This window comes from Schistocerca gregaria, chromosome 6 (genome assembly GCF_023897955.1).
Source record: "Schistocerca gregaria isolate iqSchGreg1 chromosome 6, iqSchGreg1.2, whole genome shotgun sequence".
In the NCBI taxonomy this organism is placed as follows: Eukaryota; Metazoa; Arthropoda; class Insecta; order Orthoptera; family Acrididae; genus Schistocerca; species Schistocerca gregaria.
Genome location: NC_064925.1, coordinates 445236050 through 445250658, shown reverse-complemented (window position 1 = coordinate 445250658; position 14609 = coordinate 445236050). Strand labels below are relative to the sequence as shown.

Here is a 14609-nt window from a genome sequence, read left to right as displayed (position 1 = left end):
TCACAAGAGAATTCCAAACTTCATCGGGATCCAGTGCAACTGCTATGACAGTTAGGCGGGAGGTGAGAAAACTCGGATTTCATGGTGGAGCGGCTGCTCATAAGCCACATATCATGCCAGTAAATGCCAAACGACGCCTAGCTTGGTGTAAGGAGCGTAAACACTGAACGATTGAACAGTGGAAAAACATTGTATGGAGTGACGAATAACGATACACAATGTGGAGATCCGATGGCAGGGTGTGTGCATTGCGAATCCCCTATGAACGTCATCTGCCAGCATGTGTAGTGCCAGCAGTAAAATTCGGAGGCCGTGGTGTTATGGTGTGATCAGGTTTCTTATGGAGGGGGCTTGCACCCCTTATTGTTTTGCGTGATACTATTAGGGCACAGGCCTGTATTGATGTTTTAAGCACCTTCTTGCTTCCCACTGTTGAAGAGCAATTCGCGGCCGGCGATTGCATCTTTCAATACGATCGAGCACCTGTTCATAATGCACGGCCTTTGGCGGAGTGGTTACACGACAATAACATCCCTTTAATGGACTAGCCTGCACAGAGTCCTGACCTGAATCCTATAGTACACCTTTTGGATGTTTTGTAACGCCGACTTCATGCAAGGCCTCACCGATATCTCTCCTTAGTGTAGGACTCCATGAAGAATGGGCTACCATTTTCCAAGAAACCTCCCAGCACCTGAGTGAATGTATGCCTGCCAGAGTGGAAGCTGTCATCAAGGTTAAGGGTGAGCCAATACCATATTGAAATCCAGTATTACCTATGCAGGGCGCCACGAACTCGTAAGTCATTTTTAGCCAGGTGTCCGGATACTTTTGATCACATAGTGTATCTGTGTTCTCACGCTCCGTGGTTATCTGTTGTATTATGGTATGGGAATTGTTACGGAACTTAACTGTTTGCTGGCGTTCGGCAGTGTAAGCCTTTCTACGCTGTATGATGAAATATTGGTCGACATGGGGCATATACATCAAAATACGTTAAAGAGATTGCGTGCAAGACACCACAAATGAATTATCCGAACGACACAAAAATATTTTAGACTTTCAAAGGGACACACTGAAAGGAAAAAAAGAAAGAAGAAAGACGAATTGAAGCAAGATGAACGAACCGAAACGGACGGAAATCGGTAGATGTGATATACATAAAAACAAAAGATTACGATTTGGGAAATTTGGGTGGTTTATTCGTGAGAAAAAGTTTCACGTACTGGACAATTAAATAAGGCGTTTGCCTTTATGCGAGGAGCAGTTATTCGGCTCGGCGTTGAAAGACAGAGTTGTTTGATTTCCTTCCAAGGGACATCGCGCCAGATCCTGTCCAACTGGCGCATTATATCGTCAAAATCCCCGAACTAGTTGGAGGGCCCAGACCACAATACTCTGAACATTCTCAGTGGGTGAGAAGTCCGGTGACCTTTCTGGCCGAAGGAGGGTTTGGCAAGCACGAAGACCAGCAATGGAAACTCTCGTCGTGTGCTGGTAGACATTATATTGCTGAAACCGACTCGTAAGCCTAGGGCGGCTTGCCGTGAAGGTAACAGAACGGGACGTAGAATATTGTTGTGCTGTAAGGGTGCGGCAGATGACAACCAAAGCAGTCCAGATATGTAAATAAGTAGGCCCTCAGACCATCACTCTGGTAGTCGGGCCGTATGGAGTGCGGTCGGGGGCCTCCAGACGTTACTTCGCTGCTGGTCGGGGCTCAGTTCCAAAAGGGACTCATCACTAAAGGCACTATACCACAGTGAGTAAGATTCCAGATTAAAGACGTGTCTGGGGTCGCCTCGGACAGCCATATGGCACGAGTTTGCATCTACACCATGCCTACCGATGTCCGTTCTATTCCCATAATTCCTTCATCTTGCATTTTTTCGTTAGAAGGTGCATCTTTGATAGTCTAAAATATTCTGTGCTAGTTCTACAGTACGAAATGTGATTAGGTTTTGCTCTCTTAATGTTGCTATAAGAAACTCTTATTAACGGAATGTGCAAAATTGGAGGGTACACTCCTGGAAATTGAAATAAGAACACCCTGAATTCATTGTCCCAGGAAGGGGAAACTTTATTGACGCATTCCTGGGGTCAGATACATCATATGATCACACTGACAGAACCACAGGCACATAGACACAGGCAACAGAGCATGCACAATGTCGGTACTAGTACAGTGTATATCCACCTTTCGCAGCAATGCAGGCTGCTATTCTCCCATGGAGACGATCGTAGAGATGCTACATGTAGTCCTGTGGAACGGCTTGCCATGCCATTCCCACCTGGCGCCTCAGTTGGACCAGCGTTCGTGCTGGACGTGCAGACCGCGTGAGACGACGCTTCATCCAGTCCCAAACATGCTCAATGGGGGTCAGATCCGGAGATCTTGCTGGCCAGAGTAGTTGACTTACACCTTCTAGAGCACTTTGGGTGGCACGGGATACATGCGGACGTGCATTGTCCTATTGGAACAGCAAGTTCCCTTGCCGGTCTAGGAATGGTAGAACGATGGGTTCGATGACGGTTTGGATGTACCGTGCACTATTCAGTGTCCCCTCGACGATCACCAGAGGTGTACGGCCAGTGTAGGAGATCGCTCCCCACACCATGATGCCGGGTGTTGGCCCTGTGTGCCTCGGTCGTATGCAGTCCTGATTGTGGCGCTCACCTGCACGGCGCCAAACACGCACACGACCATCATTGGCACCAAGGCAGAAGCGACTCTCATCGCTGAAGACGACACGTCTCCATTCGTCCCTCCATTCACGCCTGTCGCGACACCACTGGAGGCGGGCTGTACGATGTTGGGGCGTGAGCGGAAGACGGCCTAACGGTGTGCGGGACCGTAGCCCAGCTTCATGGAGACGGTTGTGAATGGTCCTCGCCGATACCCCACGAGCAACAGTGTCCTAATTTGCTGGGAAGTGGCGGTGCGGTCCCCTACGGCACTGCATAGGATCCTACGGTCTTGGCGTGCATCCGTGCGTCGCTGCGGTCCGGTCCCAGGTCGACGGGCACGTGCACCTTCCGCCGACCACTGGCGACAACATCGATGTACTGTGGAGACCTCACGCCCCACGTGTTGAGCAATTCGGCGGTACGTCCACCCGGCCTCCCGCATGCCCACTATACGCCCTCGCTCAAAGTCCGTCAGCTGCACATACGGTTCACGTCCACGCTGTCGTGGCATGCTACCAGTGTTAAAGACTGCGATGGAGCTCCGTATACCACGGCAAACTGGCTGACACTGACGGCGGCGGTGCACAAATGCTGCGCAGCTAGCGCCACTCGACGGCCAACACCGCGGTTCCTGGTGTGTCTGCTGTGCCGTGCGTGTGATCATTGCTTGTACAGCCCTCTCGCAGTGTCCGGAGCAAGTATGGTGGGTCTGACACACCGGTGTCAATGTGTTCTTTTTCCATTTCCTGGACTGTATATTTGATTTACTTCGTAATGTATTTGTGAAATACGCTGTATAAAACCAAGTATTATAAAATGCAGCATTGTTGTATGAAGTGTGGTCCGTCAGCGATGTCAATATTTGGCAGTCGAACATTGACACTCAGTTGTGCAGAGTCTTGTTCCAAGAATGCGTTATTATTGTGTAATCGCGTTAGACGGGAACACACACAAAAATCTACAGTCGCAGTCTTATTTTCCGGTCACGATTTAAACTAAATTTCGACGTTAGTGTTACGAAATCAAATGTTAGACTGCGTGAATACTCTGAGCTTCGTGGAGTATTACAAACTACCGTGACAATGTACATGGTAATGGACAGTTATTGACGCTGTTAGACTCGAACCGTTTGCACATAACTGAGTGGGACGAGCTGGTGTTCTTTGAAATTATTATCTAGTTTGCCGTTCAGGGAACTGTCGCACGCATTGAAACACTAATTTTCGTCGTAGTCAAACTCTCTATTACACGTGATGCTGTTTTGGCCAGAACCGTGAATTCGCGATCGTGGTAGCTAAAAGTGGATAGACTGTAATTGCGAGATTGCCGAGCACAAGTGAATATTATAGTGTTTTAAAGCTAAATACGGGACGTTGATAATGGAGTCGCGTGTGTAAGAGACGTTGTTGTCACGTACCTACGAAACTCGACCACCTTTTGACAAGATAAATTCGACGAAGAATAATATTACCACTGATGTAATCAAACTCTGAGATATATGTTACAGTTTTACAACGGATGGAGCCACTTTAATTAGGCCGTCAGCATCACCGACCTGCCACTGTCGTAACAATGCACCGACTACATAAAGATAAGGTGCAATGGAATTTATTCCTGTTTCATCAACAACTCGTCTAAATATTTATTTGCCTTCGAATTAACGTAATTTCTTTAAGGTGTGTTCGTAGTCATTGTTGGCAATGTTGTTTCGATTCTTAACAGTAGTTACTACTAATTACCTTCCCTGTCATATTTATTTATATTTTGTAACTGTTAATCCATATGTTTAAATGCATCTTCTGGAGGGTGTAATCTCCCCCCTCCTTCCTAATTCCAGTTACTGTCCATAATAAGTAAAGGATTTTATGAAAAATTTGAGAGGAGCGAAATTACAATAAAATTTCTAGTTTACTTAGATTTTCATGTATTGTTGGCTCCAGTTCTTCGTGTCTAGGAGCCTGATTCTTGAAGCTGAAATTTTCAAAATTTAGGTCCTCATGGTTGAATTGATCTAAATAAATCTGAAGATCGTTGTTGCAGAATTTTTGATGTTACGTTAATCCATTTCGTCACATTTTAGTATATCATAAGGTTTTTTGAATTTTCGCATTAACAAAGCAGAAATTACTATGTTCGAACAAAATACAAAAATATGTCCACATCGGAGGCATGCTTACTGTTACTTCACTCTGCGGTAATAACCATATTCCAAAGGGTTTATAATATTTCTTGACAAATGAATTTATATTAATTTCGCTTATTATTTCATAAGTGAATCCCGAAATAAACATAGTTGAGTGTGTCAAATAATTCGTAATTTCAAATATTTCTAAAACAGTAATTTTAACTCTACATTGAGAGCTAGTACTTATCGATTGTAAAACCTAAAGTAAAGCACTTCCCTTTCATAAATTTTAGCTTGAAATATAATATACAGGGTGAATCACCAAACGTTACCGCTGGATATATTTCGTAAACCACATCAAATACTGACGAACCGATTCCACAGACCGAACGTGAGGAGAGGGGCTAGTGTAATTGTTTAATGCAAACCATACAAAAATGCACGGAAGTATGTTTTTTAACACAAACCTACGTTTTTTTGAATGAAACCCCGTTAGTTTTGTTACCACAGCTGAACATATAAACAAATACGTAATCAGTGCCGTTTGTTGCAGTGTAAAATGTTAATTAGTCCAGTGATGTTGACGCTTGAGTACCACTCCTCCGCTGTTCGATCGTGTGTATCGGAGAGCACTGCAACATACATCGCCTTTCTACAGAATGATCTGCCAACGTTGCTCGAAAATGTCCCACTGGAAACGAGTCGACGTATGTGGTATCAGCATGATGGTGCACCTCCACATTCCGCAATTAACACTAGGCTGACCCTTGACAGGATGTTCGACGGGGGTTTCATAGGACGTCGAGGACGCATAAATTGCCCAGCCCGTTCTCCTGATCTTACACCTCTGGATTTCTTTCTGTGGGGTACGTTAAAGGAGAATGTGTACAGTGATGTGCCTACAACCCCAGAGGATATGAAACAACGTATTGTGGCAGCCTGCGGCGACATTACACCAGATGTACTGCGGCGTGTACGACATTCATTACGCCAGAGATTGCAATTGTGTGCAGCAAATTATGGCCACCACGTTGATCATCTATTGGCCTGACATGTCGGCACACTCTCTATTCCACTCCGTAATTGAAAACGTGTGTACGTGTACCTCACCCTCATGGTAATGTACATATGCGTCAGTGAAAAAGACCAATAAAAAGGTGTTAGCATGTGGACGTAATGTGCTATTCCAGTCTCTCCTGTACCTAAGGTCCATCACCGTTCCCTTTGGATCCCTACGTAATTCAGTGCTCTCCGATACACACGATCGAACAGCGGAGGAGTGGTACTCAAGCGTCAACTTTAGGTTACAATATCTCTGGATGTAATTAACATTTTACAATGCAACAAACGGCACACTGATTACGTATTTGTTTATATGTTCAGCTGTGCTAACAAAACTAACGGGGTTGCATTTAAAAAAACATAGGTTTGTGTTAAAAAACATACTTCCGTGCACTTTTTTATGATTTGTATTAAACAATTACACTAGCCCCTCTCCTCACGCTCGGTCTGTGGAATCGGTTCGTCAGTATTTGATGTGGTTTACGAAATATATCCAGCGGTAACGTTAGGTGACTCAGCCTGTATACCGTACAAGCTTGTATGTCAGTTTTCAGTAAAATAGCTCAGATAATACTGACTTGTCTAAAATTCGAAAAGTAATACTGGTATCGATAACAACTGTTGAGCAAAAGTAATTCTAGAGGAAAATGTACCGTTACAATGCACCGCTACAATGTACCGAAGTCGACCATTCCGTCTTCCCTACCACAATCCTCACGTGCTCTGTCCATTTTATATCGGTTTGATACGTTACTCGCAGATATTTAAACTTCGTGACTGTCTTAAGAAGAACACTACTAATACGGTATCCGAATATTACGGATTTGTTTTCTCCACTCATCCGACCCGAATGAATTTAAATTTTTTCACATTTAGATTTAGATGTCATTCGTCACACCAATTATGAATTAGGTCTAAGTTATCTTGCATCCTCCTAAAGTCACTCAGTTTTGAAACGTTGCTGTACACCATGGCATCGACAGCCAACAACCGTAGACTGCTGCCCATACTCTCCGCCAAATATGACTGTTATTATTCTCTGTATAAATAAATAGTAGCCGTTCTATCGCACTTCCCTGGGGCGCTCCTGACGATACCCTTGTCCGTGATAAACACCCGCCGTCGAGAACTACAACTGGATCCTGTTACTTAAGAAGTCTTCGAGCCACTCACGTATCTGTGCACCTATTCCATACTCTCGTACGTTCTTTAACAGCCAGCAATGGAGCATCGTGTCAAACGCTTCCGAAATACTAGAAATAAGGAATCTGCTGGTTGCTCTTCATCCCTAGTACGCAGTCTGTGAGAACAGGGCAAGCGGAGATTCGCACGAGCGATGCGTTTTAAAGTCTTGCTAATACGTGGGCAAAAGATTCCCGATCTCAAGAAAATTTAATATATTCGAACTGAGGAGGAGGAGGATATTGGTGTTTAACGTCCCGTCGACAACGAGGTCTTTAGAGACGGAGCAGAAGCTCGGGTTAGGGAAGAATGGGGAAGGAAATCGGCCGTGCGCTTTCAAAGGAACCGTCCCGGCATTTTCCTGAAAGGATTTAGGGAAATCACGGAAAACCTAAATCAGGATGGCCGGAGACGGGATTGAACCGTCGTCCTCCCGAATGCGAGTCCAGAGCGCTAACCACTGCGCCACCTCGCTCGGTTATTCGAACTGAGAACATGTTCAAGGATTCTGCAGCAAACCGAGTTAGGGATATTGGTCTCTAATTTTGCGGGTCAATTCTGTAGCGCTTATTATATACAGGTGACGCTGGTGAATTTGCGCTGGACGAGAGATTCGCAATAAAGGCAAGCTAGATAACTGGCCAATGCTGTAGAATACACTCTGAAAAACCAAACTGGAAATCTATCCGTATCTGGTGATATATTTCTTTTCAACTCTTTCAGTTGTTTCCTTATGCAAAGGATGTTTATTACCACGTTGTCCATTCGGGAGTCTATTCAAACCGAAACGACGGTATGTTTGTACGAGTCTCCTACAACGCTTTCCTAAATGTAAAATTAAAGGCTTACGCCTTCCTTTTGCTATCTTCAACTCTCACACCAGGTTGGTCAAGAAGCTGGATGGAAGCCACAGACCCTGTTAGCGATTTCTACATAGGATACAAATTTTCGTGAGTTCTCTGCCAGATCTTTTGTAATGGTATGACGGTGGTAGTTGTTGTAGGGTTCCCGCATAGGTCTTTTCACTCACGCACGAATCTCTGCTAACCTTTGTTTGACGTCAAAAGCGCGTTCTCTTTTTAGCCGAGAGTGCGAACCTTGCGCTTCCGCGGTATTTTCCGAACCCGATTCTTAAACCATGGTGGCGCTTTTCTGTCCTTAATGTACCTACTAGGCATAATAATTCTCCAGACCATGATTTGCAGTCTTCTTAATCTTTGCCCATAATTTCACTACGTCCATCCGAATCGAATTAAGTGACGTTAATTCACTGTGTAAGTGAGATGCTAGCAACAGCTTACCTGGTCTTTCTAGCAGAAACACTCTCCTAGGCTTCTGAACTGATTTATTAACTCTCGTAATCAAAATTGGTTATATTTACTTTATGATATCTAATCCCGTTTTCTATAATGACGTTGTCGATAAGGCCGACAAGGTCTAAGATATTTCCATCGCATTTTGGCTGCCGAACTAACTTCTCAAGACTGTTTTTTAGTAAACTTCTCCTAAAGTATTTCTCACGGCTTTCTGACTGTACCCCCCCGTGATGAATTCATTGACATCCCAGTGTATACTCGGTAGCTCAAAGTCGGCTCCAACTAGAATTGGACGATCTGAGTATTTACGCCCTACTAACCGTACACATTCCTTAAACGACTCTAAAACTATCAAAGCAGACTCGAATGGCCGATAAAATTATCCAACAATTTACTTGCCTCATCTAGACCTGTTATACACGACGTGGTAACCTCACTGTCACATTTCACTTCGACCTCAATGGAGATAATAACTTGTCACCTGTAATGAACACTGTCCCTCCTATTGGCTCTAATCTGTATTTCCGATTATGTTCCATGAGTCAATAAATATATCAGAGCTTTGCACTTCCGCTTTCAGCCAGTTTTCGCTCCCAAGAATAATTTGAGCGCGAGAATGTACCTAGAGAATAGTAAATTTGGGAAATTTTTAAGAATACTTAGACAGATAACCGATAAAAGGAATCAAAGTGTCTCTACTCTGAACGCGGTCTGACTTCCCTTGCTGCATATCGACTGGCTACTGTTCATCAGAGTGACTCTAGCCTACAAAAATCTTCATGTGCACTCCGCAAGTACTCTGCAATCCAAGTAGCTGCTTCGTTTGTATAGTGCACCCCTGACCTATCAAGGGTAGTCCATACATCCCCAACCGACAATGCAGGCCTAGAAGTTTGCACTCCAGACTGACACAGATTCAACGAATCCTTCCGTTTAGACCCTTCATTCGGCTCCAGATCAAAGGCCCCGTTTATCTCTAGGAACAATGCTACAAACTGCAATCTCTGCTTGCACCCTATACGTGAGATCAGCAGCCTTAACCACTTCCGCAGCCGCCTGTATGAACAAAGGATGACCTCAGATCCCATACGACAGGCGTCGTTAGTGCCGACATGAGCCACATCTCCCAGAGAACAGCACCATGCACACTCGATAGCCACAGGTAAAGCCACCTGCACATTTCGGATGATCCCTGCCACACCAACCCCCCCAACCACCCTTATCCCACCCCACGGCCGGCAGACATACCAAATGAGGATTGACTTTCTGTCCAGGCCTGAACGGTATCTGCCTAAAGGGCTCCATAATGCATCTAACGTTGAATCTCTCGATAACTCCTGCCTCTGCTCCTGCCGATATATCTGCAAGCTTCTTCCTATCGCATCCACGGCCGTCAATTAATAACAGTACCCCCAAAGGCGCCATTGCTCCCAAGAAATTCAGGTGGAAGTGCACGAATCTTTCCGTAGTCTGAGTGAACTCTCTTACTGGTTTGGGAACGTGTCAACCCACCTTACATCTCTCATCTCTGGTAGGCCAAGCACGCCTTTACCTACACGCCGCCTCACTCCCCCCCCCCCCCTCCTCCCTCCCACGCCTGCGGGATTCCCTCTTAACGCTTGGCCACATAAGGCGGTAAGTTTCATGCTGTCTTTTGCACTTGGGTGGGCTGGTCCGTCATTAATATCATAGATAGCCTTCTGTAATTTCTCAGGAACGAAACATCTAGGGTTGCCTCGTGATACTTCACTCCAAATGCGGACCCTTGGCTCTGTTGCCCTAACTTGACGAAGCTGCAGTCTAGTAGTATCCTCCCGCCGGAACATTCATAGTTGTTCTGTGGCCTGTGCGTCCGTCAATTCTTCGTAATTTGTGGTCTGGGAAATTGTTTCTACTCTTGACCAAAAATCGGTCAAGACATTTTCAACTCCTCTTATATGATTCAAGTCTGTTGTGAATTAGCTAATAAATTCCAATTGTTGCAATTGACGTGGGGAACAGTTGTCTTTCAGATTACTGAGTGTGAACATAGTCGGTTTGCAGTCAATATAAATTGTGAAACACCTATCTTTTATGTAGGGACGAAAATATTTCACAGCTTCATAAATTGCCAGGAGCTCCTGCAATATGCGCTACGTTCACCGCGAGTTCGGGTGAAAAGAAGTGTTGCCAACACTTACTCAAGTATTGAAGGAATGCTGCCCCTAATGCTTGTTGGCTAACGTCAATCACTATAGACAATGCTGCTTGCAGTAACGGGCAAGGCAACAAAATTTTGTCCATACATCTCCAACTGGTCGAACGTTTTTCTGCATTTATATGGTCCACTGTAGCTGCCATTGGCCGCTCACGTTCTTTCCTGCTAGTGCTACTCTTAAAGGCGCTTGGATCTCCGCCACTCGTAGCAGGTGTTGTCAGCAGAAATGTACCACCCCTAAAAAGCTTCTAAGCTGTCGATAATCAGTTGGGCACAGTACTTCTTCAATTTTGCCCGTCTAGTCGCTAAGTGGGCGTATTCCGTCTGCCGACGCTGCATGCCCCAGAAATTTCCATTGATGTTGTGCACTTCGGCTTACTGAATTTGTTAACCCGCTCGAAAACGCCTTGAGGTGCTCTTAATATATCTTCTTCCCCTCCAAGAGCACCAGTATATCATACGGTAAGCAAAATAGCAATACAAGCCTCTTAGCGTCTCGTCTATAAGCCGCTGCCACGACCGTGCCGCATCCTTGACGCCAACTGACACACACATGTTCTCAGGAAATCCGAATGATATTATAATACCAGTCTTTGGTGTATCTCCTTTTGCGACTGGTGTATGGTGGTACGCCTTTTTGCAATCGAAGACAGTAACTAGTGTTGATTCTGTCAGCTCATTGGTGAAATCCTTGATATTCGGAACCAGGTAACGGTCTGGGACTGTGCTGGAATTGAGTGCCCGATGGACCTCACAAGACGTCAACGTACCGTCTTTCTTTTCACCTAAGTGCAGTGGCGACCACCGTAGGCTGTCAGGCAAGTGTAACACATCTGCTTTAAACAAACCTTGAACTACAAAATGATCTGAGGCTAATCTTCGAAGTCGCTGCGATATCAACTGATGTTGCGTTGTACGAATGTGGCGCGCTGTATTTGCAAACATATTCGAAATAGCAGCTTTTCGACCCCACTGCACATGCAGTTCATGGTGAGACAAGTGCCCGTTTGTACCCGTGACTACTTCGCGATCGTTCTTAATCTGTGCCATGGTAATATTTACATTCTCCATATGGAATAAGAAATCCACACCTAATTTGACCTCTGATAACTTTGCCAGCACGAAATTCCATCTGCAACTATGACGGAACCCCAAATCTACCTCCAAAACTCAGTAACAATTCATTAGTGATTTATTTACTGATACTAGATGAGTTGTGGGGATGCGGCTACAGTCTGACAGTATCTGAATGGGTGTGCACCAACGTCTGATATTAAGTCGATTCTGTAATAGTGGCTCGATTTCATATCCTTCACGTATAGTTTCTGTGATGGAGTAGGTAAGCGGATCAAATTGGAGGAGGTTAAGGGCGCTCAACGCCGAGGCTATCATCGGTGCTCAAATTACACTCCATACTGTGTCCTCTTTGTACTCACCTTCTCGCTGAAGGCGCTCTTGTCGTATACCGCAGACTTCCACGTCTACTTCCGGCTGATGACACCACCTAGGTACACAAATGGTGCTGTACATTTTATTGCTGTGCACCGAACCCCCAATGATACCAATGACTCCGTTCTTGTTGGCTGACTTCGCTAGTGTCGTTTTTTTGGTTTTTGGCCAGATGAGTTCCTCTTGCTCTCGTATTACTTCGACACTTGTCTTTGAAACGTAGTAACTTGCCTGTAAGGTCCCCAGTTATTTTGTCAAATCTACCTGCTGGTCTTTCTGTGCTGATGCTGTCTCTTGTTGCACGCAACCATTCGCTACCATCGTTATCCATGCGGCTCCCATATCGTCTGTAGTTGCGTAAACTTTGCCTACCAGCGTTATTAACGCTTGGGCATTGTGTTCTTCGCATATAACCACTAAGGCCTTGGCTATTCCAGTCAACCGTGCCAACCACGTGTGCCTCGCAGCCTATCTGCTAAGTGCGTTTCGCCGACGATATCCCACATGTGCCACAAGTACTCGGAAAACATCCTCCCATTCATTCGCTCTTGAACAACTGATGTATACACTGATTTAGTGGTTTACACATTCGCTGATTAATACATTTTCAAACAGGTATGTTGTTGATCTTCCGGAGGCTTGAGTATGAATCTGTGCCAATTGCAGTTCAATGCCACGGAAAACTTATTGCATTCATCCACTACCTCATTTTGCTCGAATGCTATCTCAGGCGTCACAGACCCTGTTTTGTGTGCATTTTCATTTGTAGCTTGCCTGCCTTGTACATCAGTCGTCATCTGTTGTACGTGGGCCCACTACTGAAGTAAGTTGCTCCTCCATTGCCAGTTGTAGTTCTTCGACTTGTCTCTTGATATCTTCAACGGTTCCTTTTGGTCTTTTGCGCTGATGATATAGTTTGAGTCTCGAAATCTATTTGTATGTTTTCGTTTATTTGTGGGGTCACCACTTTATAGTGATCCTGCTCAGTTTTGTCCCAAATAAAGATGAAATAATAAGCTTCAGGAGGTTACAAATATTTACTTACCTAATCGCAATTACGAGATGAAAGGCAAAATGTCAAACTCAACAAACGAAAGAATAATCCCAAATCTCAAAGAATAATGGAACTGTCACTTCAGAAGTAGATTCATTGAGATGTTCATTTGCAAATGAATCAAATTACAAACTGTTTCGTCATCGTTTACGATATCGTGTACCGTATTGTTTTTATGTTATTTTGGAGCTTGTTACAAAAGTATGATGTGGTTTCTTTAATTAACTTATGGTTAAATTCACTGTCAATATTACACAAAGTGAATCGCTTAGAAACGTTTTCATCACTTGTTGGATCGTGTGGAGTCTGTATCAACTAGGTATGAAAATAAACATCAAATGAAGAGGCTCTACTGTACTCTTAATAGGTGTTACAGCTTTAAACGAAAGTGTAACAGATATTATCGGGGAACGTATATGGCAATCCTTGGCATAAATGAAAACGCAGTTCACAGGAAACCCTTTTGGGCACATTTTTAGCATCTTTGTTCGATAATTATTTCTACCGCTATTATATATATCATGTTTGGTGTCATACATGTAATATAGGGTTAGTTACGTACAGATGCACATAGATAGTCAACGAATAGAATTGGACAGAAAACTGTTAATACTAGCACGAAGTATCCTCCATCATGCACTGTATAACGGTTTTTGAATATGTATGAAGATCTACATGATACTGGGCTGTAATTGCCACATCGCAGCGGAACTAGGTAGATATGCTACTGCGTCAATGCGGAACCAACGTACGCAGAGAGGAAAAGAAAGTAGTTCCAGTTTTTTACCACCAGGTGCAAATCTGGCACTGTACACTGTTTGTACGACGGCACAACACCCACGCTGTCAGTAGACAAGGCATAGCCTGAGTCAAGAATATGACTGTCGAGAAGAAAGACAGTGCGCTTTTAATGAAACAGTGCTGCATTGAGAGAGAGTCACTGGCTGAAAAGTCTAAGGAGAGGCCCTACGTCTTTGCATGGTTTAAAGAAGATGATAATGAAATTCTAAAACATGGTGGGCTTCTTGTGGTACCTGAAAGAGGAAGGCATCCTACCCCGGTAAAATTTATTGACGAGGTTCCTGATGCTGCGAGCCTGCCTCAGATACTGCTGGTGCCCGTGCGGTGTCGCGAGAATTGCCCATGCATTGGTCAACAGCGCAGAAAGTTTAGCTTTCTATTTTACGTTGGTATCCGTACAAGACCCAGAGGATGCAACATATGAAAGCTCATGGTCCTTAGCAGTGTTCTCAGTTTACTCTTTGGTTTCTGGCACAGATCGAAATTGATGAAGTGTAGCTGTGACGAGGCACATTTTACACTACAGGGTGTAAGGAATACCCAGAACTGCCGATTTTAGATTATTGTAACAACGCCAGTGCACTCGCTGTATTGTTATTGTGGTGTGGATTCACAATTACCTTTATTCTCAGTCTGTTCTTCTTTGAAGAGAACACACACAGAAGATCTGTCATGTGTACTGTAGTGTCTGTAAATGATCGTGGCCTCCTTGCACAGCATGTGATTACAGCTTTG

General features: G+C 44.5%; 1 non-coding gene across 1 annotated transcript; it reads right to left on the bottom strand.

Moving 5' to 3' along the window:
- Positions 1-7459: 7459 nt before the first annotated feature.
- On the bottom strand, positions 7460-7532 carry Trnaa-cgc (transfer RNA alanine (anticodon CGC)). Its single transcript has one exon. It is a non-coding gene; the product is annotated as a tRNA-Ala (tRNA).
- Between the last annotated feature and the right edge of the window lie 7077 nt (positions 7533-14609).